This window comes from Pleurodeles waltl, chromosome 1_2 (genome assembly GCF_031143425.1).
Source record: "Pleurodeles waltl isolate 20211129_DDA chromosome 1_2, aPleWal1.hap1.20221129, whole genome shotgun sequence".
NCBI lineage: Eukaryota > Metazoa > Chordata > Amphibia > Caudata > Salamandridae > Pleurodeles > Pleurodeles waltl.
This window is the reverse complement of record NC_090437.1, coordinates 546,404,106-546,430,465: the sequence shown is the minus strand read 5'-3', so window position 1 is coordinate 546,430,465 and position 26,360 is coordinate 546,404,106.

Sequence of the window (26,360 nt, the reverse complement as noted above, 5' to 3'; positions counted from 1 at the left end):
AGGTGGATCTATGGTGGGAGGATGCTCCCTTCAGCAGCATACACATGAGTCCTGGGGAAGATGGGTATGAACCTAGCAGAAAGGAAAAAAGAGAAGGAAAGAAATTACATCAATCATAAGAAGAGACTAGCAAAAGGGGGGAAGCAAGAAGGATAGCAGTCACCTCTCTTCCTCCTTTTCATAGTATTTAAAGAGAGTATCATACCCTACAACATGCATGGAAGTCAGCTACATCAGTGCTAACAGGAAAGGTGGGTCCATATTTTCTTGTTCAAAAAGGTCTCCTATATAGAATAACGAAATCTAATAACAGGGAAAAGAAGCAACTAGTGATTCCGGAACCCTATCGCACTCAAGCCTTACATCTAGCCCATAGTCACAAGGGGGGTGGACACTTTGTGAAGGGGTAAAACGGAGTAGTATCTGTTATGGCATTTTTACTGGCCTGGGGTGTTTTCACACATCTGACGGTTCTGCCAACAGTGTCCCAAATGTCAGCTGATAAACCCTGGCCCACAAAAGAAAGCACCCCTGTATCCACTACCTATTATTGACATCCCGTTCTCAAGGGTAGGTATGGATTTAGTAGGCCCCCTCATCCCCTCCTCCAAAGGGTATACTTACATCCTTGTTCTAGTCGACTACGTCACCCGGTACCCAGAGGCTATATCTCTGTCTAGTATGACCACTAAAAGTGTGGCTCATGCCTTGGTCGGGTTCTTCTCACGAGTAGGATTTCCCCAGAATATTCTCGCAGATCAGGGAACCCCATTTATGTCACAATTAATGACCCAAGTATGTCAGATACTAGGTGTAAAACTCATACTGACCTCCGTGTATCACCTCCAGATGGATGGTCTCGTGGAGAGGTATAACCGTACCCTAAAGACCCTCTTGAAGAAGACAATCTCCGAGGCGGGGAAGGACTGGGACAAAAAGCTGCCCCTGGTCCTTTATGCGATAAGTACTCGTGTACAATCCTCTACGGGTCATAGTCCCTTTGAGCTGGTTTTCGGTTGCCAGCCCCAAACCCTCTTAGACATGGCCGCAGAACTGTGGGAGGAGGAAGAGGGCGGGGACAAAGCCATCCTAGAATACACCCAACAGCTAAAATCCCAAATCCAGACAGTATGGGAAGACGTACAAGAACATCTCGAGAAAGCCCAAGAAAAACAAAAATGATACTATGACAAAATCACCAATCTCAGACAACTACAAACCGGGGATAAAGTCCTCATATTATTACCTAGCTCGGACAACATGCTATTAGCGAAATGGCAGTGCCCATATAACGTTCTGGGTGCCGTGACCCCTGTAACATATACAATTGAATTGCCAGAAAACCCCAAGAAAACACAGATATATCATATAAACCTACTAAAAAAGTGGGAAGAACCTGAAGACACTGCAACTCCTCTGCCAACAGGGTTTCTTGTAAACACAGTAAAAGAGTTAGAAATCGGGTTATACCCAACAGACCAGGACACAGTCTCCGAGAAGCCCATCATAAACACCTCCCTTTTAGCCGATTAACAACAACAGCTAAATGCTCTCCTTTCCAAACACAAATCATTATTTTCCTCAATACCCAGGAAGACAACCTTGATGCAACACCACATTAAAACCCAACCCGGAAAGGCCATTTGTCTCCGTTCATATCGAATCCCAGAAGCCCGAAAGCAGCAAGTAGAACAGGAAGTGGAAAAATGCTACAGATGGGTATTATAGAATCCTCCGTGAGTCCATGGTACTCCCCAGTCATTCTTGTGCCTAAACCGGATGGGTCCATTCGGTCTTGCATCTACTTTAGGCAACTGAACACTATATCGCAGTTCGATACCTACCCCATTCCACGTGTTGACAAACTCCTAGAATTACTAGGAAAAGCCCAGTACATGTCCACATTGACCTCACTAAAGGTTACTAGCAGATTCCATAATCGCCAGGGGACAAGGAGAAAACAGCTTTCTCTACTCCATCAGGCCTCTATGAGTTCACTGTCCTCCCTTTTGGATTACACGGGGCCCCAGCAACCTTCCAAAGGCTCAAGGATACGTTGTCACATCATCACACCACATACGCTGCCGCTCACCTCGATGGGCCGAACACATAACTCTTTTAGACCAAATATTCCACCCAATAAAAAACGCAGGGCTCACGCCAACCCATCTAAATGTAAAATAGCCTGTAACGAGATTGCTTACCTCGGCTATTGTATAGGAAAGGGTCAGATTAAACCTCAAATGAGTAAAGTTGAATCCATTCTCCGAGTACCCACCCCACCCAGTTGCGCTCATTTCTAAGATTGAAAGGTTACTATAGAAAGTTTATCCCACACTATTCCACCCTGGCTGCCCCTTTAACTGATCTCTTAAAAAAGGGACAACCCACGAAGATAAAAACCCTAACTCCTGACCAACAACGCAGTTATTCCATCCTTCAAGAAAGCCTGACCACTGAGCCAGTATTACGTTTCCCAGACTTCCAAAAACAATTCTATCTACAGACTGATGCTTCCGACGTGGGTATACGGGCCGTATTGTTTCAAAAAGATGAAAATGATAATAGCCACCCCATTGTATTCATAAGTCTAAAACTTCTACCCCGGGAACAGCGTTACCCGATAATCGAAATAGAGTGCCTAGCAATCAAATGGGCCATCGAGAATCTCCAATATTACCTACTCGGACACCCCTTTATACTACATACCGATCATGCTCCCCTCACTTGGTTGTCCCGCCATAAGAATACTAACCCACGAATACTATGTTGGTTTATGGAACTGCAACCATTTACCTTTCAGGTATAACACCTACCAGGAAATCAATTGTGTACTGCTGATTATCTGTCGAGATGTCACCTTGACCAGGAACTCGAACAGTGCCCTTCTAGGGGAGGGGTGTGTAACAGGGTCAAGGGGACCCTGTTTACGGATGTCGGTCCTGGACCACCCACCCGATACCCCGGGGGGACCGATGGGAGTCAAGGAACAGAAAAGACCTCTGCAAACCCGGATATCTGGGTAAAAACAGAATTAGAGGAAGGACTGCCGGCGTGTTTGGAGAGAGGAGAGAACGTGGAAGATGGAGATGGAGAAGAGAGCCAGGGAGAGCGACCGGACCTGAAGAACAAGGGGAAAAAACAAGGAGCCGGAGAGCTGACCTGTAACTGAGGCACAGGTACACCGGCGGTTGAGCAGCATTTGGATGCAACTTTCTGCCACGTCCCTGGAGGGACGTGGCTATCGCAGATACGTACCTGCTTCTTGAGTCCAATAGCATATTTTACGGGCAGGAGGGGAAGACGGGTGGTGTGGGACAAACGCGGGGAGGGAGTAAGAAAATAAACTCTGCACCAGCAGTCTAGTAATTGCTGTCGCTCTCCACATACATACTCGGGTTCACATTAACAATTAGTTTTCTTTGTATTTTTGTTTGTTTTCTTGCTCCCCGTTTCTACTAACCCTCACTAAGCAAGCGCTGTGTCTATAACAGGCTCAGAAATAAAGCCACCAGAGAAAGATTTAAGTCTGCAAGAGAGCACCCCAACACAGAGCTGAGAATCTGGGCACCTGTTATTTTCTTTCAGCTCTGTCACCCACCACTCTGCACCTTCCCTCCTAACCTTTACAAATAATCGTCAAAGCAAACCACTTACCTTTCTCCACCTTTATTATTTTTCTCAAACTACGTCTCCTTGCTGTTCCCTCCGACATCGGCGAGACTCCAGCCGAAGAAGAATGTCACCTAAAAAATAAAAAGAAACAAATGAATAAGAGACAGAGGGATTAAAGAAAAGAAAAAGAAGAGGAAGAACAGAGAGACCTAAGGAAGGAAAACCAAAAGCAAAGAGAACAAAGACCGTTTAAGACACTTAGGGGGTCATTCTGACCCCGGCGGGCGGCGGGAGTCGCCCGCCTGGAGGGAACCGCCAGAATACCGCTGCGCGGTCAAAAGACCGCCGCAGGTATTCTGGGTTTCCCACTGGGCTGGCGGGCGACCGCCAAAAGGCCGCCCGCCAGCCCAGTGGGAAACACCCCTCCATGAGGATGCCGGCTCCGAATGGAGCCGGCGGAGTGGAGGATGTGCGACGGGTGCAGTAGCACCCGTCGCGAATTTCAGTGTCTGCTGAGCAGACACTGAAATTCAAAGTGGGGCCCTCTTACGGGGGCCCCTGCAGTGCCCATGCCATTGGCATGGGCCCTGCAGGGGCCCCCAGGGGCCCCACAACACCCCTCACCGCCATCCTGTTCCAGTGGCGGTGAGGGGGTCGGAATCCCCATGGCGGCGCAGCAAGCTGCGCTGCCATGGCGGATTCCCATGGGCAGCGGAAAGTCGGCGGTACACCGCCGACTTTCCGTTTCTGGCCACGGCTGTACCGCCGCGGTCAGAATGCCCGCCGGAGCACCGCCAGCCTGACCCCCTAAACATAATAGAATACTTCAACATATCAAATAAAGAACGTTATTATTATAAAAAGTATTGGGACTCAGACACAGTTATTCACATCTCCCCTTCAGTAACGCCAGCCTCTACATAGTGATCCAATGTTTTTTCATGCATTCAGCACTAGCTGGGTTAGGACAGTGGCAACCTGTTTGACACTCACTCATACATATGCCCTCTTCAAAATTCTGAATGTTGTTGCTTGACTACATTATTATGACCCAGGCGTCACTTACTTTAATGTTGAAAATTGCTGCTGACATGTTTCGAATTTGCAACATGTGACATGGTTAGTTATACATTTTGTTGTCAGCCTTCAGCTAGTGCATGTTGTCAGACAAGTAATGCTGAACTTGGACACATAGGTCTGCCAATGTGGGACATTAGTATGTAGGACACACTGATGTAGATACAAGTAGCTTTCTAATACAGACCAGGACACAATACTTTATTGTTTACCATGTATGTGTATGATTCTACCTTGTAGGGGATTTTCTAATTCTATGCCTTGTTCATGTCATCATTGATGTCGCTTGAGAATGTTGAGATTGGGATGCAGGGTACATTGTGATACCTTGCCCTGGTTGCATTCCTTTCTATGCTACTTACTGTTGTATGACATGTTTGGCAACATTGTGTTTGCGTTTCTGACATAGGAGGCCTTATATGTTGGGAATTTGGCCTAGCTATAAAAAAACACGGTGGTGAATCACATTGGGTATATATGTCAATGTGGATTGGTACATATGTATCTGTGTGTAGCTAGACTGTATGGCAGGGACATATGTGTGTTTTGTTATGTTGACTCTCACGTTGATTAACTAAATTGGCTTTTACAGATGGTTGAGGCCTACACATCCATTGAATGACACAAATGGAATTTACAACTATTTGTTCCAGAAATGCTCCAGGAACTATGGTCAACATACAAGTTTTCAGCCATGTGTGACACACTTACTAATGAACACAGGATTAGTTCACACACCCTTATATTTTTTTAAGTTTAACTGATAATGAAACAAGGTACAGCATTGTACAAACCCTCATCCCACACTTAGACATCATGTGCGGTTTGTACTTATATTAAGTTGTCTTGAGTACCACATGATTCTTACCTTGATTTCTTAACCAGTGCAGATGATATGGGGCCATATGTATGAAAACATGAGCTTGCGAATCGCAAATAGCGATTTTTAAGAAATCGCTATTTCCGAGTCGCAATTGGCCATGTAACAAAATTGCGATTCGGAATTAGCGATTTCTTATAAATCGCTATTTGTGGTTTGCGAGGACCATTTACTGAATCGCAATTTACATTCTCGCAATTTGCGATTTTTTTGCGATTCAGTAAAAAATCGCAAATTGCGAGAAAGTTTGAGAATGCACACCTGGAGGAGCCTGATGACATCACCAGCAGGAAATGAGTCATCCCAGGCAGTTTCAGGTGCCACACCCAAACCAGCATCCTGAGAGAGAGCAGCCCAGCCACACAGAGCAGCACTCAGCAGGAGCAGAAACACCTGAGCCAGGATGGAGACCCCAGGACCATCACAGGGGAAGGCAGAAAGGAAGCGCAAGCTTAAATTAGTGAACAGGAGCTTGAGGTCCTGACTGAAGAGGTGGTGAGGAGCCATGACCGCCTGTTCGGGAAATCTTCACTCCAGGTTCCTGAAAGCAGAAAAAGAAGATTATTGCTGGACATTCAATAAAAATCTGCGCCATTGGAGTGGCACAGCGCTCCATAGAGGAAATAAAAAAAGGTGGTACGACCTGCGCTCCCATGCAAAGGAGAGGGTGGCAAGGATACTTGCGGAGGCCAGGGGTACAGGTGGCAGACCACCAACCAAAGCACCATCCACACCACTGGAGGACCTGGTGGAATCCACACTCCTCACTGAAGCTGTGACTGGGATCACAGACATCGACACCTCCGGTACACCGAGTACCAGCCAAGGTAAGTGCATTGTTGTTTGTGAACCCGAAATGTGTATGCACAAAAGCCCCTTAGGAATTAGCATGTAATGTGAAGCAGTGTGTGAAGTAGTCCAGTCCACATCTTAGAAGCAGCACAACAATGCATTATGGGAGTGGCAGTCCACAAACTAGTACAGACAGTAGCATAACAATGTAATGAAGTATACTGACACCCAAGGTAACACAACACACACAACACCGTGTAGAGCAGTACCTGTACCTTTATTGACATTTTCTGACAGGAACCGGAACCTGCGAGTGCACAACCGACACATGATGGGCTTGCATCAGCAACTGGATGCACTAAATAGCAATATTTCACAGCTGCGAGAGGGACAGGTGCAGGATTCAGAGGACACCAGGGACCTAACTAGTGCTGTCTGTGACCTCTGCCAGGAGCTGCGCCATGAAAGGGTTAGCCGGAGCAGACAAGAACACAGATTCCAGACAATGTTTGGCAGCTACTGCAGGTCCTCCAACAGGATGGCGAATTCCACTGCACTAATCGACCGTCGCGCAGTGGCGGCACAAGTGGAGGCTGCACATAGCAGTAGGGACGTTGTCCAGTGACTAGTTCACATCACAAATGTGACTGAACACGTAATGGGACAGAGATCTGCCACTCCCAGTGAGGTACCCTTGGGGGACACTGAGGACAGTTCAAGCCTCAGTAGTGTTCCTGTACCAGCAGCAGACACCAGACGGCACAGTGGCAGGCGCAGCACTGCCACTGAAGGTGACAATCAAGGTGCCAGTGACTTAACTGGGCACCCAAGTGGTGTGCGTGGGAGGAGAAAGTGACTCTTGCCGCCATTACACTGCTGTTGCCACTATGAGGGAATAGTGCGTGACTCTGTTCATTAGTTAATTTGCATTTCTAACATCACCTGTTTAATTTATTTATCAATCTTTCATTAGCTGACGTAAGGTAATAAATTTATATCACTACAGGTACAGTTGTCAGTGGATTTTTGTCATTCATACTCACGTCTGAAATGGTTGTGTGTGATGTCGGCACGCCTTTGCCTTCCCCCTGCTGCACTGGTCCTGTCTGCTGGCTATAGAGGTGGCATGGGATCGTCATCCTCATCTGATTCAGTGTCACTGATTTCTATAGGTATGCCCCTGGTTGTAGCTATATTGTGCAAGATTGCACAAGTAGCCACTATTCTACATGTGGTCTCTGGACTGTACTGTAGTGCCCTCCACTTTAGTGGAGACAACAGAAGCGACTCTTCAGCAGTCCAAATGTGCACTCCACCACGTTGCGGGTTGCCCTGTGTGCTGCATTGTATCTCCGTTCTGCTGGTGTTGTGGGATTGAGGTAGGGCGTCACCATGTAGGTGCGTACTGCGAAGGCACTGTCTCCTGGAAGGGACGGAAGGTGTGATGAGTAACTGAGCCATCTGACATGGGTTCTCCATCTATACACCAGTGTATAGAGTGACATTACCTAGTAGATATCCTTCACCAAACTCCCCAGCTAGCAGTCTTGTGTGAATGCCGCTGTGGGGAAAGATGTACGAATCATGTGTGCTCCCTGGGTACCTGGCCACGAGATCAGTTATGATATAGGAGGCATTGCATATTACCTGAATATTAATGGAATGTTGGTATTTACGGTTTTGGTACACATACTCTGTGGCTGATGGTGGACAGATTGCCACATGTGTGCCATCTATGGCACCTAGGACGTGGGGGAACTGTGCTATCTGGTAAAACTCTATTTTTGTCTGCTGTATTTCCTGTGGGGGAATCTGATGTACTGTTGGAGTTTGCTTAGCATGGCGTTGATAAATGCATTGAAAAATCTGGAGAGGGTACCCTGTGAAACCCCTCCAGCTTCTGCTATGACCCCTTGATAGCTCCCTGAGGCAAGTAGGTGTAGGGAGCATAATACCTGCACATGGGTGGGTATGCTGTGAGTCCCTAGTGTTCTGCGCTGCAGTATGGGTTGTAGCTCAGCTATCAGATCAAGTCTCATGGTTGAGTTCAACCTATACCTCTCAAATATTTCCTCCTCTGTCAGGTCAAAAAGTGTAATGTGCACTCTGAAAATGCGCTCCTGTCTCCTCCTCCCTCTCCTCAAACCTGCCAAGATCCTCATCCTCCTCGCCATGACATAGAGTGCAGCCATTGTGGAAAAGAGTCTGAGGCATTCTGGGCCTATTTATATAGGTTGCACCTGGTTACCACCTGGTTTCACTTAGTGGTATTTTGCATGTGCAAAATGCCATTCTGCGAAAATGTGCAATTTGCGATTTTTTGATGCATTTATTTGCGACTTGGAATTTGTGAATCGCATTTTGCGCCTTGCAATTTCCTACTGGAAATACCGAATCGCAAAATGCGACTCGCAAAACCAGGTCACAACGCAAAAAATCATAATTTTTGCGATTTCTTATTTTTGGTCTGCGAATGCCTTTCATGCATCGCAGACCACGTTTTTGCGATTCGCACCGTTTGCGAGTGCAAAAACTTTTCATACATCTGGCCCATGGTTCAGTCCAGTCAGATAGCGTGAGATCAGACAATACTACACACACAAATTCTGTTGCTACTGTCATTACAGGATTAGTGAGAGTATGACAGAATGACAAATTATTGCTTACCCATAGCTGTACGTTGTTCCCACTATGTGAACATGACAATAGGGGCCAGATATTTCAGAAAGTGGCACAGTGCAGCACAGCAAGAGACCTTGCTGTGTTGCAATGTTTCACTGGAATGGGGCAGGAATGCCCAGTCATTTAGCCATGCTGTACATTCCCATCCTTTCACCATGCAGTGGCACACAATGGTCTGCCTAGTAGAAACACGTGCACCCTTGGACCGTAGTGCACGTATGCCTGTGTTGCATGCATGATTTTTTTTTAGTGCATAAAGGAGCAACTTCAAGCACATAAACAATCCTTAGAGGTACATTCCTTAGGTGTGCCACAGGATGCAGCACACATAAGAAGTGAAGGTAGCTTGGTCAGCTTACTTCTTTTATCTTTTTTTACATATCATCTGGGAAGGCTTGTTTAATTTACACATTCTCCAGGTTGCTATGTTTGATATACATTACATGCATCATCAAACATGGGAGTTTCATGGATGCACCCACACAATTCACAAGGAGCACCTCCCTCACACACAGTAATGCAACACAATATGTGTCGCTACGTTGCATGACTCCAGATTTTATACGACATTCCAAACCACACAAAGTGGCTGGGCATGTCTTCAAATATCGGACTTATGAGTTTGCATCACACATGTACCACAATGCATGGTGCAAGTATGAGGTAAACCACTCTTACATGTGCACCAAGCTTTATTACCATACACAGAATTGGCAATTATGTTATATGCTATTGCATGTTGATATGTTGCGTACTTGAGATTTACTTACCAACAAGTAGACCATTACCATATTGGCCATTCTGGAGGCGCTCATTGATAATACTATGCTGGAAGATGTAGGTGCCATGAGCACTTTCAGGGTTCTTGGCCAGCACATTGGTGAACATCCCCAGATGGACCATGATAGCCGGGGCACAGATTGAGTAGGTATGATTACGATTCCAGAACAGGTGTGCTGGCTCACAGGGGGAACCAGCTGCTCATGTGTGCAATCTATAGCACCCTAGACTTGTGGAAACCTCACAATACCATAGAAGCCTTGGTTGGTCTCCCCCTGTTGTTGGTGGGTCTTGTGGAATGGAGTATTGGGGCGTGAGGTGGATGATGTCATCCAGGACAGTGGGTTAGAAGGCATGAAATGATGCCTTTGATATTCCTGCCACTCTTACTGTTGTGGCCTGGAAAAGTACCAAAGGCCAGAATGTAGAGCACAGCAATCAGTTTCACCTGGGGAGCGATTTTGGAGGGTCTGGCAGCTGGGAACAGCAGACTTACACCAATCTTCTGGAGCATTTCTATCATGGACTCCCTCCTGAGCGTATAGAGTTTTATCACTCCATCCTCCCTGAAGTTGATGAGGGAGATTCACTGTTGGAACGCATGGTCTGTCCTCCTTAGCTGCCTACTTGGTGGTGGTCTCCTTGGGATGCCGAGCTGCAGGATCACAACCTCAATGGTGTAGCTGAGCTTACCAAAGTGTTTTTGGATGTTCAGGTCTTTATACCACAGCCACTACATCATTTCCTATGCCTGGCTTAAAAATGTACGTTTTTTTGGCGCTTTTCAGGCCTTGTGTGCCACATCCAAATGATGCATCACACATTATCAAACCCATAAATATCCCTGCATTCGTTTTCTGTGATATTTTATGAGGGAATGTCTGCCTTATATAGTTTACTGTGTGTGTAGAGCAGCTGGTTTGAGGCGCAGCTTTTGCCCGATGCAAGCCTTTAAATACTCTGGTGCGGATTTATGAAAAGTGGCGCTGCACCTAGTGCAGTGCCACTTTTCTTGTGCCCCTTAGCGCTGCCCCTAACACCACTATGTGTTCACCGTATTTAGAATACGGCGCACCATGGCAGTTGTCAGGGGGACTAGTGAAATAATTTTTTACGCTATTTCAGTGCTTTGCAGGACTGTAAAAAATGATGATGATAATCCTGCAAAGCACCCAGAGGCCCATTGAACACAATGGGAGCAGGTTCTTACATGCCTGCTCTTAGCAGGCTTTAAAAAATGCAGATGAAAATGATGCATAGAAATCTCATAGATTTCTTTGTGCCATTTTTTCGGCCCCCTAGCTCCAGAACTCCCTCCTTGCATACATTATGCCTGGTGCAGGCATAATGTGGCACAAAGGGTTACAAAGTGGCGCAATGCAAGTATTACGCCACTCTCTAAATAAGGTGAAGCATTTTTGGCCTTCTAAAAAATGATGCTAATGTGGTGTTAGAATGACGCTAGGCCCACATAAATCTGGGCCTATGCATTTGGGCAATTGCTTCTTCTCATAGATATGGAGTAGTGCTTGAACTGCTGATGCTTCAAAACTTTTGGCACAATGGCAGCCCAAGCCTCTCATAAGTATGCCTCTAAGTGTATAACATAAAGTGGTGATAGTAGCATACCATAATGTATGACTTTTTAGTGTGAGCACCCATTTTCTTTATGCCAAGCAGAGGCAAGCCTCTTAGCTCCTCTCTTGTAAAGTTCATCTGTTATTGGCTGACATTTTGTGTCTGTATCTAGTGCAGTGGGTGTGCAGCACAAGTGTAGTAGTAGGAATATGTTTTTTTAAGAGCCTGAGTACCAGGGCCAGTAGGGTATATTTTGAAAGCACCTGGTATAGAATGGCAGGACGAGTACAACTTCTCCCACAGAGTGAAAGTATGTTGCCTGTATCCATGTGACTGCAGGGTGGAGATACAGACAGTAGAAGTGAAGGGGAATGGGGACAGGGCTTTCCTTAGGAATGCAATGAGGAGCTTGCTTACAAACGACTGTCAATTAGTTCTTCCTAAGCACTGGCATTTGGTGGATGACAGGGGTGAGAAGTGGGATTAGAGTGTTGTGGTACAAAGGTGAGGACATTTCTAAACAAGACCTGTCCTTTTGTAGGCACCTGCATACTGTCTTATGAAGACTGATGATAGCCCAGTTTAGAGATCTCACAATTCATTGTGCTTGTGTTTTGGATCTTCCTAGATGGTGCAACCCCACTCCTACATGCTGTAAGAGCCATCACTTTGCACAATGAGTGTGTCACAGGAACAAGCAGAAAAGTATATTTAGAAGAGAAACGCCAACACCTATTTCTGAAATCCAAACAGTGGGTTAAAATCTCCTGTATGGAAAATGTGTATAGAAGTGGAATCCAAACTTTGTTTGTTTCAAGTTCTTCATTACAAAGAAATGGAGTGCTATGAAGAGTGCTCAAAGGACTGCTGTGTGGCCAGGGCCTTCCCAGAGAAAAGGAGACAATACTTTGCCTGAATTCCTCCCAACCTGTAGACACCTGAAGGTCTGCCGAGCACCTAGATGTCTGCCTGCTCAGAAATGGACTGAGAGTGTCTGGCCCTGTAGAGAGACAAACTATCCTGTGGAAAACCTAGCTATGCTCACAGTGAGAGAAGCACCCAGAAGTTAACTACTGCTGTTAGGAGCAAAGGCGGAACTGACGTCTATCATTTAGGGTCCCCCATCATGGCACTTACAGTGGACCATACTAATGATGCAATTCTGTGTTGTCTGGTACCCTAGTAGCACTTTAGGGCTGGCTGCTACTGCTGCCTTACCCCCCCAGTGCATAATGAGCAAGAGGTTATGTCTTCACCGAAGAAGGAGCCGATTGTGGGCTGGAGGCTACAATGGTCCTAAGAAGCACAACCCTTGCCCTGGCCTGGAAGCTGCAACTTCACAAAAGCTCCTGCCTTGACCTTAAGACTACTTACGCCTGGCGTGCACTGAGCAGTCCTGCCATTCTGCTCCCTCTATGCAGATCCAGAGAGAAACCATTGCTGCTGTCCCCTGTCTGCGGTGGTGCTGCTGAGAGTGCCCAACCTCCAGCATCAGCCAAGTATGACAATATGAGCAGGGAATGGGGTGTCACATGACAGACTAAAGGAGATGCACAACCCAACGGGGACAATTACCGCTTCCCAAACAATCCCTTTAATTTGAGTAAAAGCCTTTGAACTGAATGGCGTCAGATGAGTGGAAACATAGGGCCAGATATATCAAACAGTTTTGCAATGGCAAAAACTGAATTTTTTAATATATCAAATACAATTTACGATTTGGTAACTTGTGATTTGCAACTACATACCGATTCAGTATTAGGAAGGGGGGTGTCAAGGATGTCCCTTCCTAAAACCGAATTGCAGAGGTATGTATGATTGTTTTGTGACCGTGAATGCGGTCGTAAAACAATCGCAGTTACCACCATTTTCATTTTGGTGGTAAACCATTCGCAAAAGAAAGGGGCCTCAACGGACCCCTTCCCCTTCGTGGATGCATGCAAAAACATTTTTTAAGAGCAGGTAGTTGTCCCACGGACCACTGCCTACTCTTAAAAAATGAAAAGAAAACTTTTCATTTTTCTTTTTAAAACGAATCCCATTTTCCTATAAGGAAAACAGGCTGCGTTAAAAAAAAAGATTGCTTTATTGAAAAGGAATCACCAACATGGTGGTTTGCTGAGCCCAGCAGGTCACCATCCCTGTGATTGTACCCATTCGTAATGGGTCACAAATTGCGACCTATCTCAGAAATATTAATGAGGTAGATCCATTGGCGAACCCTTGCGAATCGCTATATGAAACTCCGGGAGTTTCATAAATTCCAATAGTGCTTACTTAATTGTGATTCGCAAAAAATCACAATTTGGTAATCGCTATCGGTAAACTTGATACATCTGGCCCATTGTTACTTGAACCTGTGCCTGATATGTGCCTATGACTTGACCTGAAGAGCTGTAGACACTATACCAACTCCTAGTATGGGGTCCATAGCCTATGGGTCACTTTACTAGGCATCACAGTTGCAGTCGTAATCTATCATGTGATCCCCATTGAACTGTGCTGTATTAATTTTTTGGGGGATAATAAATCACTTTCTTTTCACTAAGATAAGCACTGGACTGGACAAGGTAATTATTCAGGGGCCCACATCCGATTGGGGGGTACATTCAGGCCAAAGCTAATGAATAGCTGTGCAAACTGGAGCGACTCAGGGGCAGCAAATCTGCTCCAAACTGCCTGGTACACAATGTTCACTCTGCAAATTTGCAGCATTGGGAAACTTTCAGCCATACTGACAAGCTCAACCTGGACATTTTATGCATCACAGAATAATGTTTATATAACAATTTGCAAGTGATACTTGAATCCTTTACTCTAAAAGAGTACTCTATTCTTCGTGATGATTGGAAAACATCCTTTGGGTGGGTGGCTATTTAATCGTATTCAAAGACCTTCTTGATTGTAGACATAGCAGCTCTGTTTCTGTAGACTTCATATTCAACTCTCCAAAATATATAGCGAACCTTTTAGAACAATAGGTCTATCACATAGCTCAAAATGACAAGCTACCAAAATGCAATATACACTTAAGACTTGCAAAGAATACATCACACTAAACAACTTCTTTCACATCCACAACTTACATCAATTTTAGTAGTGCCAATTGATCTTTGGTGTCATGTTTTCATCCATTTAAGGTAGATGAATTAATCACTTGATGGTTCCCTTCAAAATCCACCTAAATGCCATAATTCACAAGCAACCTCACAGATTCAACTAAATCTGAGCACAACCCAGAAAGAAATTCACTGAAGACAGGCTGTTTGACATCCTTACACTCAAATTGTCTCTGTTGTACCCAACATAAAAGAGTGACTTGGACTGTACACAAATCGTTAGATGTGTGCCTGACACCATTGCTGTGCCAAAACTCAATATCCCACATCACACCAAGGCTCTCATTATGATAGTGGTGGTGTAAAGACCGCCAAACTCATGGTGGTGGTCTTACCGCCGCGGACCCAGCAGTGAAAACTGGCATTTTACGATACTGGCAGTTTGGCCAAAGCCAAACTGCCACAACACCGCCAGCACCGCCAGGGCAGTTGGACTGCGTGGCCAGAGGTGAGCACCTCCAGCCTGGCAGAAGTCGTAAGATCGCCGGCAGTATTATGACTTGGCAAAGCACCAGGTTTTCCGTGGCGATCAACCCGTCACAGAAACCCTGGCGGTAACGCTCCCAGAGACAGGAATCCCCATTCCTGTTGCTGACACATGCACCCCACACATCCACACACCTGCAAACACCTACCCACCCATCCACACACATGTAGACACCCACACCCATCCAAACAAATGTATACACCCTCCACCCATCTACACACATGCAGACATCCCCACCCATCCACACACATGCAGACACCACCACTTGGTCGCTTACAAACATGCACTCAGACCCCCATTTGCATACATACATGCACTCAGACACCCCCATTTTCAGACAAACACATACTCAGACATCCCCATTCGAACACACACACTCAGACACCCTCACTCGCACACATACATGCACTCAGACACCCCCATTCACAAACACACTCAGACACTCCCATTCGCACACATACACGCACTCAGACACCCCCATTCGCACACATACACGCACTCAGACACCCCCATTCACACACATACATGCACTCATACAGATAACCCCACCACTCTGCATACAAACACATGCACACAGACAAATGCTCGCATCCCCCCCTTTCGGATGGTCTACCTACCTGTCTCAGCGAGGTGGTCACCCGGGAGGGGATAGGTGTTGGGGTTTCCACTGCCAGTGCCACACTGCCATTCAGGAAACCGCTGCAACGTATTATGTATCATAATAAGGCAGGCAGAGTCATGTTGACGTGGCGGTGCTGGCCTCTCTTTCGTCATAGGCCAGGCCGACAGAGTCGGATTTACGCCATCGACCAGGCTGATGGTGTCGGATTTCCACCTGTTAATCCAACTTAACTCGTAATATCGCGACTTTGGCGGTCTTGTGGAAAGACCACTGAAGTCATAATGAGGGCCCAAATCTCTGCAATCATGGCCTTCAGGCTAATTGTTGTCTTTGTACTGAGAAAACCATGGCAATCCAGTATGTCCTTGATTCTCCTAACTAAACTTAAATCGATCATGAAATTTTACAAGAAAGCTAGCCTAACATTTAAAATCAGCTCCATGAAAAAACCAAATCTCCTCGGCCAAGAATCCCACTTTCCTATCCCCTTATTTATTTTCATCCGAGTGAACACTAATACTGCACAGATCTCCTCTGTCATTGATTCCACATCCAGCTTCGATGAGCTTCTGAATTATTCAACAATATATAGAAACAATTCCCACTGTCAATGAATCTGAAGTCAATTCTTACCCAAAAAAACACAGCCCCCTGCTCTTCCTTTCCACTTAGGAACTTATTGAGCACAATCAAAACTTTGAAGCCCACACACCACTTTCAGGGCCTTTTCCAATCACCAACCATCATGTTTAATATCTACATTTTTCAGGAAACATGGCTTATATTGATCAAAACATCTTTTCACAAGGCACCTTCCCATGCTCTGCTAAAACTGGCCGAATCATGCTGAAAAGCCCACTCTAGAATCAAGCAACCTCTGCAATTACAGGCTAATCATACCATGACCTGGCAAAGCCATTACATGTTTTTTCCCTATAGCTGGCCAATTACATTAACGAAAACAATTTCCTCACTCTCAAGGTTCATTCAGGAGAAAGTCTCTTACCCATGAGCAACACAGTTCAGGAGCCAAGGTGTGAAGATAGGGTCCAGACCCAGGTCATGCAAATATCGTTGATGGATAATAACAGAGAAGGAACTGGAGTGAGGTCTCGAGTCTGGAAGGAGATGACAAACAGGCCTGCAACTACTACTAAGGGTTAGTGTGCACTAAGCTAGAGGCAAGGCCTTTACCTGGACTAGTACTTTAACTGGATTTCAAAGATGGCAGGTGTTTTGGTGTAAGAAGTTCAAGAAGAGGTGGAATCATAGCTCATGAAGGGATACACTGGATGTGTCGCAGAAATCAGGATCTCTGAGTCATTAGGAAGGCTTGGAAGACTAGAGCGCTGGAAGTTTTCGGGTGACTTGGGAGATGAGTGCAGGGACGAGGTTGAGCAGGACTGGAGTTATGAAGGTCTGGGTGACTTGGGAGGTGAGTGCAAGGGCAAAACCTACGATTGACAGGAATGGAATGAGATCTGGGCGACTTAAGAGTTGAGTGGAGGGAAGCTGCTTGCACAGGACTGTGATTGATACACATGTGGGTCCTGGTCCGCGTAGGAGGCTAAGCCCTGGTGCATGTTCCAAGGGGACATTTATACAGGAAGGCAGGAGTGTTCCAGAAAGGCACGTGTGCCATATGAAATCTTCCAATGAACCTGGGGAAAGTCATGTGTTACATACAACAGATATGAGGCCCAACAGGCAGCAAATGCAAACGGTAATTGACGTACACTGGAACCCAAGTGCATGATGGCACAATCCAATGGCTCACAGTGGAAATATAACTATCCTAGACAGATATGTATTATCTGCAGGTACTAACTATCCTAAACTTGCATAGCAACAGAACTGAATGGCAAATGGTTCGGGCCTTTGAGGAGGGGGTGCCATGGAGTACCTGAGACAGAAAGACACCACAGGGGAAGGAATGACATGAGGCCAGCGAGCAATACCCACATCACATAGAGCACAAGATTGAGTTGTGACATATTGAGGCAGGAAATACCAGACACTTCTGTAAGGAAAAGACTCTAAAAGTTTCTTCCACTTCAAAGTTGGCACAAAGTGTAAAAAGATGGCCCTCAGACCCCCTCTTTAGTATACTCTTGGAACTGGAGGTACTAGAGAAGAAGGGTACCCCTGCTACCACAGGACTAGCTGGCTACTCTGCTGTCCTGTACCCTTGTGACTTCAAGGGTAAAATGACTGACATCCTTTTCTGAGCGACAGAGATACAACAAACTCCAAAGGCCTTTCTGCAGCTGCTCAGCTGATCTACTGTACTGGACCTTCCTCGACCTACACATGGACCTGCTCAAGCACTACTAGGCACTGCTGGTGTGGCTTCTTGATTCCCCAGAGGTGTCCCTCAGGTCTGGGACACTTAGGGCCTGATTATAACTTTGGCGGAGGGGGTTAATCTGTCCCAAATGTGACGGATATCCCACCCACCTTATTACGAGTCTATTATATCCTATGGAACTCGTAATACAGTGGGCGGGATATCCGTCACATTTGGGACGGATTAACCCCCTCTGCCAAAGTTGTAATCAGGCCCTTAGTGTGGCATCAGTTGAGCGCCTCCTGAACGAAATACAGAAATCCTGATGTTTTTGGCTCTTTGAAACCCCGAACAAGCCTTTGCACACCACGATCTTACTGCCCGCTACGACTGCCAACAAAAACCTCTGGTCATCCTGACTCTTTGTGCTTCAGCAACTGCCAGTGACAACAGCCAGCACAAGATCTGAGCTTCCACTACAGTATTGACAGATGCATTGGCCACCACTGTGAAGCTGCGAACCCAAAAGGATGGTTGCACTACAACAATGACTGTCTGTGACACCCACCTGCTGTTTGCGCTACAGCAATGACCATCCACAATGCTTTCCCTGTTCTGTGCAGCCTCCTCCACCAAAAACAGAAGGCATCTCACTACACTGTAGATGGTAATTTTTTCAGTGGGACTAATCTGGTCTGGGTATCTGGCCCACACTCCATCGTGGTTAACCTGAACTTGTGACTTTCACTCAGTCTGACACGACCAGACAACAATGAGTGTCGCTTTGTGCTCTTAGTTGCTATAGTAGCCTTGAATCTTTGAGATTGCAAATCTCCAGTTCTACCGATTGGATTTTGTCATTTTGGTATCAATTTCTTTAATGTTAATTAATGTCTCTATTTTATTAGATTAATGTGGGATTTTTTATTGTGTTCTGTTTTCACTTTATTACTGTTTGCGTGCTGCATAAATATTTTACTCATTGCCCCTAAATTAAGCCTGACTGCTTTTGTGCAAAGCTACCTGAGGATTAAAAACAGGGCACATTTTTTACTATTTGCGGTTCACCCTGATAAATATTGTGACTGTTTCTTGAGAAGGGCTCACATCCCCTCAACCAATAGCCCGAATTCTCACAATTCGTATCACAAACCATAAAAGAGAATCACATTCCAAATAGATTAAAGGCATGCATATCATTAGGTCTTTACCCACTCTCACGCTGACTAGTCATATATACCTGTTTAGCACCTAAATTATTTAACTTATCATCATCTGTGAATGAACAGTTTAATGCCTTGTCTCTACTTCTTAAATGACTGGATTCTTTCCCTTCAGTTGAATCAAACAAATATCCTGCTGATTGATTGCCTTTTCCTCAAGACCTATGGTCGGTGACTGCCAGGTGACGGGGGGACTCAGAGTCAATACAAAAGGTGTTTGCTGTGTGGAGCCTCAAGACTCTGAAGTGATGGATGCTGGTTAACTTAAGGTGTTTCAGAGGTTGTTTATATAATCCTTTAAACAGCTTTGAATTAGCTCCTGGAAGAAATTCCATGAGGTTGTTTAATTGACAGGGAACTGTTGCATGGAGCTTACATATCTCGGTCTTGAACAGTCAGAGTACTGCATATGATTCTCTTCTGCTACCGAAATGAGCAATATGTTGCAAATGCAAAAGTAAAAGCTTGAAGGGACTGAATATCATATAAATGTGATATAAGTTAATTGTGAATAGCAAAGTATTGTGTTTTAACAAAGAGAGGGAAGTGGGAAGACACATTTATACGTATATGGGGCAGAAGACAAAAGTTTGGTCAACAGTCACGGAATGGCCCATTTGCTGTCAACCCACATATCTTGCTTAAAGTCATGACGAGGCGTGGCAGGCGATCTCGGACCTTCTGGTGCTAAAAATCACAAATTGCTTCTCCACTGCTAATGCATTGGCCCAAAATTTCTCTTTTCTATTGGGATCAGGCCTGACACCTCTTCACTTCTCCACGTTCACATAGACCTTTCAGTGTCAGGTTAAGCAAGGGACAGCCGAGATATTTGAAGTCTTAGGGAATATGCAGAAAAAACTGCAAACATTGGCATCAGCTGCCCTACAAGTCTAAGCACTCACTGTTACGTCCTTGGGTGGCATCTTCAACTCAGTTCAGATTCTCTGACCACCAGAAATCATTTTCACCCATGCACCCCAAGCACATGGGACACTTTATCATTACTGGCTGAAGTGAATCGCAGTTTGTTCATCTTTATTATATCTTTCAGCACACTGTCCTGGCACTGTAATTCAATACTCTTTTACAATACGACAGGAACAGAAGAATCGCTATTTCTCCTGCTTTTACATGGTAAAACCTCAAGTCACCACAGCTTGATCGGGCACAGTAGAGATCAATATCCATTGGTGTCCAACTCACGATCCCATCAGCATATTTAAAGGAAATTATGATGAGGGGATGACGATGGTTTAGAGCTCTAATAAAACACGCCAATTGTGGAAATCATCAGGTCACTTCCACCATTATTACTTCATTTTTAAACTTTCACATTTCATCCTGGACCTGGTTAACTCTACCATGTCCTAATCATAATTCTCTTCTTCTAAAAGGCTGACAGGGGATTATGGTTAGAGGGAGATTCCAGCCAGAGAACCATGATTGTATGCTGATTGCTGAACGCCTCGCTATAGCTGCTTAAGGAGACTTCAGGCCTTTGTTCAGATACAGGGGATGATGTCTTCCCAGGGGAACCTGAAGGGCAGAGTTAGAGCTTAACACGCTGTGCTCTATTATAGCCTAGGTAGGAATTAGTCTATTGACTCTAGTGACAATATGGTAGCATTATTTCTATGCTTCACTCTCCTTGTCACAATTTTAATTTTGTCATGCTGCATCGTCCTGGTTATTGTGGCACATGCTTTGCTAACTAAGATGCAGTCGCTTCATTAAAATCTTATTGAAACATATACTGCCTCTGTGTCATTGTGTATGTGAGACTAATGTAACTGAAAGAAACGGATGAGACCTGAGTGACCACGGTTTTCCTGAGAAATCATTTATGTCATGCGCTCGGCTGCCGAGTAATCCCTGCCCTTGAGTAGAGATGAAGCACTGCTAGTTAGCCAGAGCAAAATACGGATTGGGGCGACAGGTGTCACCTGTAGTGGGTCAGACTCAGTCTCCCACACCGCAGGCGATTCTGCCGCTCAAAATCCAGTAGTCTCATTAGAATAATGAGAGCCTACGTGACAAGACTATGGCCCTCATTATAACATTGGCAGTATTGACCGCCTACCGCCGTGGCGAAGGCCCCAAAACACTGGTGCTGCGGCTACTTACCATCCGCCATATTATGACCAGCGCCACCAGAAGATTGGCGGAATTCCGGCTTCGGCTATGCCAGCGGATGCCAGTAGCAGCACCATGACAATAGACCGCTGCAGACCGTATCATGACCCATGATACAGCCTGGATGTTCTGATGGCGGACACTTCTGCTGGCAGTAGCGCTCCCTCCCCTCTCCTGCCTGAGGACCACCTCACAATAGGTAAGTCGGGTGCTCTGACAGAAGAGGGGGTGGGGGATGTTGTGTGTGTGTGGGGGGGTGTGGGTGTACGTTTGTGTGTGCATGCAGGCGGGTGTGTGGCGTGTGAAATACGTGTGTGCATGCATGGTTGTGAGTGTGCATGTATGTTGTGTTGTCTGAATGCGTGGGTGTGTGTATGTATGTCAGTGTGTGGATGTGTGTGTGAATGGATGTATTCATGCGTGGGTGAATGTGAATATGAGTGTGTGTATGCATGTGTATGATGGTGCGTGAATGTGAGTGTATGTCATGGGGGGTCTGGAGTGGGAGGGTGGGGAAGGACTTTGGGGAGGGGGAAGGAGGGTGGTGAGACACCTATCAGTGACAGGGAAGGGATTCCCTGTCACTGACAGTGCCTACCGCCATGGTTTTCATGGCAATAAGGAAGCCACAAAAACCATGGCGGTAGGTGGGGTCATGATCCCACGGGTGGGACAGTGACGGCCGCCTGGCTGGATACTGAATTCTCCAGCCCTGTGGCTGTTACCACCCTGGCGGACGGAGTGGTACATTGGGGGTTTGGCTCAGTACCGCCAGCCTGTTGGCAGTACTTTTCTCCAAAATAGCGCTGTCCGCCAGGGTCATAATGAGGGCCCATGTGCCTGTGTGCTTGATAAGTGTTATTATTACTATAACCGCTGATATTTTAAGAGGGATAAGTGTCTCAGTGGCTCACTCCATGGATTTAGGGCCTGATTTAGAGGTTGGCGGATAGGTTGCTCCCTCACACACATGACAGATATATCATACGTCTTACTATAAGTACATTATATCTTATGAAACTTGCAATGGGGCGGAGGAGATATCCATCTTATTTGTGATAAAGTAGTGGTCAGCTAAACTCTAAATCAGGCCCTTTATTCTTTGCATTTATGCATGTCAAAAGAGTGCCTGCCCTGGTGTTGGAGGCTTAACACTGTATATGGAATTCTGGCCTGTCTATATTTTTACACAAACGTTTTAGTGTGTATCTACACGTTGCAAATGCAGTTACATTTTCCTCATTGCTGCATGAGTTTTTTGTAATTTTCACTTATGCTGGTTGTTGTTCTGATAATATAATGATTTATGGATGGCCGTGTTTAATACAGTAACTACAGTGTTTATCGAATGGGGGTGCTTGTGTGGCATAATCATTGTTATATTATTACAAAATGCTGTACATGCCAGTAAATTACACCCTCTGTGTGACTTTGACATAAGGCAATGACTTCTGGCAGCATTTTTTTGCAATGACATGTTGGCTGCAAGTACATCGTTAGTTGACCTGACTCGAAGCAGTTCCACAATTGTTCCTGGAGAATTTCTTGATTCAAATGCAGAATGAGTGAGGCTATCAAGGTGATATAGTCAGTTTGACCTTCTACTCAATTCAAGTGAGTGTATTTACCTGCCACAGGTAGCTAGGCCACCTTAACCTCCTAAAAAATATAGATGTATGCACATGATTAGTTTATTCTGTAAGAACCTTTCATGACTATGGTGCTCTGAGTTTGAAGAAATCAGCACTCCGTGTCGGACGGGTTATTTACTGCTTGCCTCGCAAAAAAAAAAATCCTGCTTTAGAAGCCATTTCCGTGAAGAGCTGAAGGTGCACCACTGACCTAACAATAATTCTAAAGTGATTTAGAAGACAGAGGGGCAGAGTTAATGCCCATAAAGCCTCCTTGCACCACATTAGCCTAATTTGTTTATGCTAATGTGGCCCAATGAGGCTGAAATTACCATGCCAAATGCACAAAGTGGTGCAATGCATGCATTGCACAATTTTGTAACACTTTGTGCCACATTATGTCTGCACCAGGCATAATGTATGCAAGGGGGACGTTCCCCCATTAGTAGGGGGCGAATAAATGGCGCAAAGAAATCTAACAGATTTCTTTGCATAGAGCAGGCATTACAAGGAGGCACACCATTGTTTACAATGGGCCTCAATGGTCTTTGCTGGATTAGCGTCAACAATTTTGACTCAATTCCTGCAAAGCTTTGAACTAGCAGCAAAAGTTTTGACGCTAGTTCCCTAACTACAGTGATAGTGTGCTGTATCTTAGATATGACACCCACATGGTGGAGTCAGGGGGGCACTAAGGGGTGCAAGAAAATTGGCCCAGAGTTTCATGAGTGAATGCTCCAAAAACAAACCTTCCTTGTTACCACTTAGGTACAGACTTGAGATCGACATTGCCCATTCCTTCTCCTTTTACAGAACAACATATTGTAATATGTGCTAGAGGGTTCTAAACCATGCACGAGGATTAAACTCTATCATCATAATTTGGAAATTTGGTTGGCATCAGTGTTTCTCTAGGGATTACCATAAATGGAGGCAACCTAAGTACTGATGCAGTAACCACCATTTATTTAGGGGTGTATCCTGTTGGCCTCTCTAGGCACGAATTCACTCATTTGAGACAGGGTGGTCTGGCAATAGAATTCTCAGGTTTGTTACATCACAACCACTAAGCATGCTGGAGCACAGAGCCCCTTATCTGGGATCTGGAAAGACTGACAAAAGAGGATAAATGCTGGTCATTATTAAGATTTGTATTGCAAAAAAAATAGTATATGATCTTTCATTCCGAGATATTTCTGAAACTGTATAAATACCGTGTGTACAACCTATCTACACTTTTCAGCCTTTTCCACAAATACCCTGATCTACAATTGAGGACTTGAAAATGAAGGAAGAACTCGTTTTAGTGAGACAGGATATAGACCGAAGCAGTATTCTCAGATCTCACTGGCCATTCCTCGCTGTGCTAAATTTCAAGTCACTCTCTGTGAACTTTAAGGTAGACGCATCTCCAGTGATTCATTGCCCAACAGGCAACAATAATTCCTACAATCTGGGAATGCTGGCAGTGAATGTCTGCTTCGTAATTAACTACAACTGTGCCATGTGTTTCAAGTAATTTTGACAGGCAGCTGGGCAGCCATTGCTGGATTACTTCTGTGGTCTGAAAAAAACGTTGTTGGGGGCACATGTATGGCACTGGAGTGTCCAATGAAACACAGACAGAGTATGCTCTGGATGTGGAGTATTCAAGTGTGGAATGCTCTTGAATTCCATACCATGAGTGGAATACAGGAAAGAACCGATTCTACTTTCTCAAATTTTTGTGAAAACTTTGCCTATCCCTATTTTTAAAGAGACAATGAATTGTCAGAGTTTTGCCGGCGTTTCAGGTGCTATCAGGCTTGGGCAGGTCTCCCCATCCAGTACGTCTTCTGAAATCGGGACATTCTCCAAGAATGAATGGTCATAAATACTGGATTGACTTCACACAGCACGCTTGGACATTTGCAGTTGAAGGTTCAAGACAATATCCCTGAAAGAAGCATGACCTTTTTAATCATCCCAAATTAACCTCTAAAAAGAAGGCTCAAAATTCGATGGACTGGCTATATTAATTCCTTTGAACTTAAAGTATTGCTTACACCTTGACTACCTCTGGTGTATCTATCACACTTCTCCTCCACTCGCTCAGTATGGTCCCCATCCTGATTTCAGGTTTATACAGGTTTAATACCTGGCATGTCTGCCCCCCAATGTCATTTGACCATTCATTTACACAACTCCAATCTCCTTAACTCTACAGACATATCTCCAGATGGTTCTCTGCTCCTCGCTGGATGAGGAGAAAACTATCTACAACATCCAGTAAAATAAAAAAAATATATATTTTTTAAAACCAACTGTATCTATGTATTTTGTTCACTTTGTAACACCTTAATTTCTTTAATTAACATTTGGCTGTCTCGAGTTTTCAAGAAGCTGTTTAAAAAATCCAAACAATGGTCTGTTAGGAGGTTCAGAGGTTTTTTGATGGTGCTTCATGTCTTGTCATAAGGTTCTAAAAGCATGCGTTGTTACTGTTATTGTCCTTATTTTGGTGAATTTACACCAGTAAATAATGTATTTTGCGTAACACAGAGCACTAAAGGACACCGACATACAAAAGCACATTAACATTTTGAACATTTTTACCAAACCTGTCTTAGAAAATAACACTCATTCTCTGCCCCTGCTCCTGTGCAAAAGTTCATTGAGTTGGAAGCTGGAAAATTGATTTTGTTATAATATTTTTTATTCCATTTTGCGGTGTCGTAAACATCAGCAAAAACAAAGGTACAGCATACATATGTCATAAAAACGCTAATTCATTAAATGATTGCTGAACTAAGTAGTACTCAGATTTACAAAACTTTTTTGCAAACATGCATTTCACATCCTTAATCTATTAGTGTAATTTTATGTTTACGACGTAGACTTATGGCTGTAGAAATGTCGCCACTTTGGAGGATTAGTTAGTTGCATTCACAAGTTTAGGGGCATATTTATACTCCGTTTGCGCCGAATTTGCGTAGTTTTTTTCGACGCAAATTCGACGCAAAACTAACTCCATATTTATACTTTGGCGTTAGACGCGTCTAGCGCCAAAGTTCATGGAGTTAGCGTCATTTTATTGCGTGAATACCTTCTTTGCGTTAATGATATGCAAGGTAGGCGTTCCCGTCTAAAAAAATGACTGCGATGCTATTGCGTCGGATTTATACTCCCCGGGCAAAAATGACGCCCGGGAGTGGGCGGGACTAAAAAACCCGCATTTGCGCCGGATTTTAGCGCCTGGGTCAGGGCAGGCGTTAAGGGACCTGTGGGCTCAGAATGAGCCCAGAGGTGCCCTCCCAAGCCCCCAGGGACACCCCCTGCCACCCTTGCCCAACCCAGGAGGACATCCAAGGATGGAGGGACCCACCCCAGGGAAGAGAAGGTAAGTTGTGGTAAGTATTTTTTTTTTGTGGCATAGGGGGGCCTGATTTGTGCCCCCCTACATGCCACTATG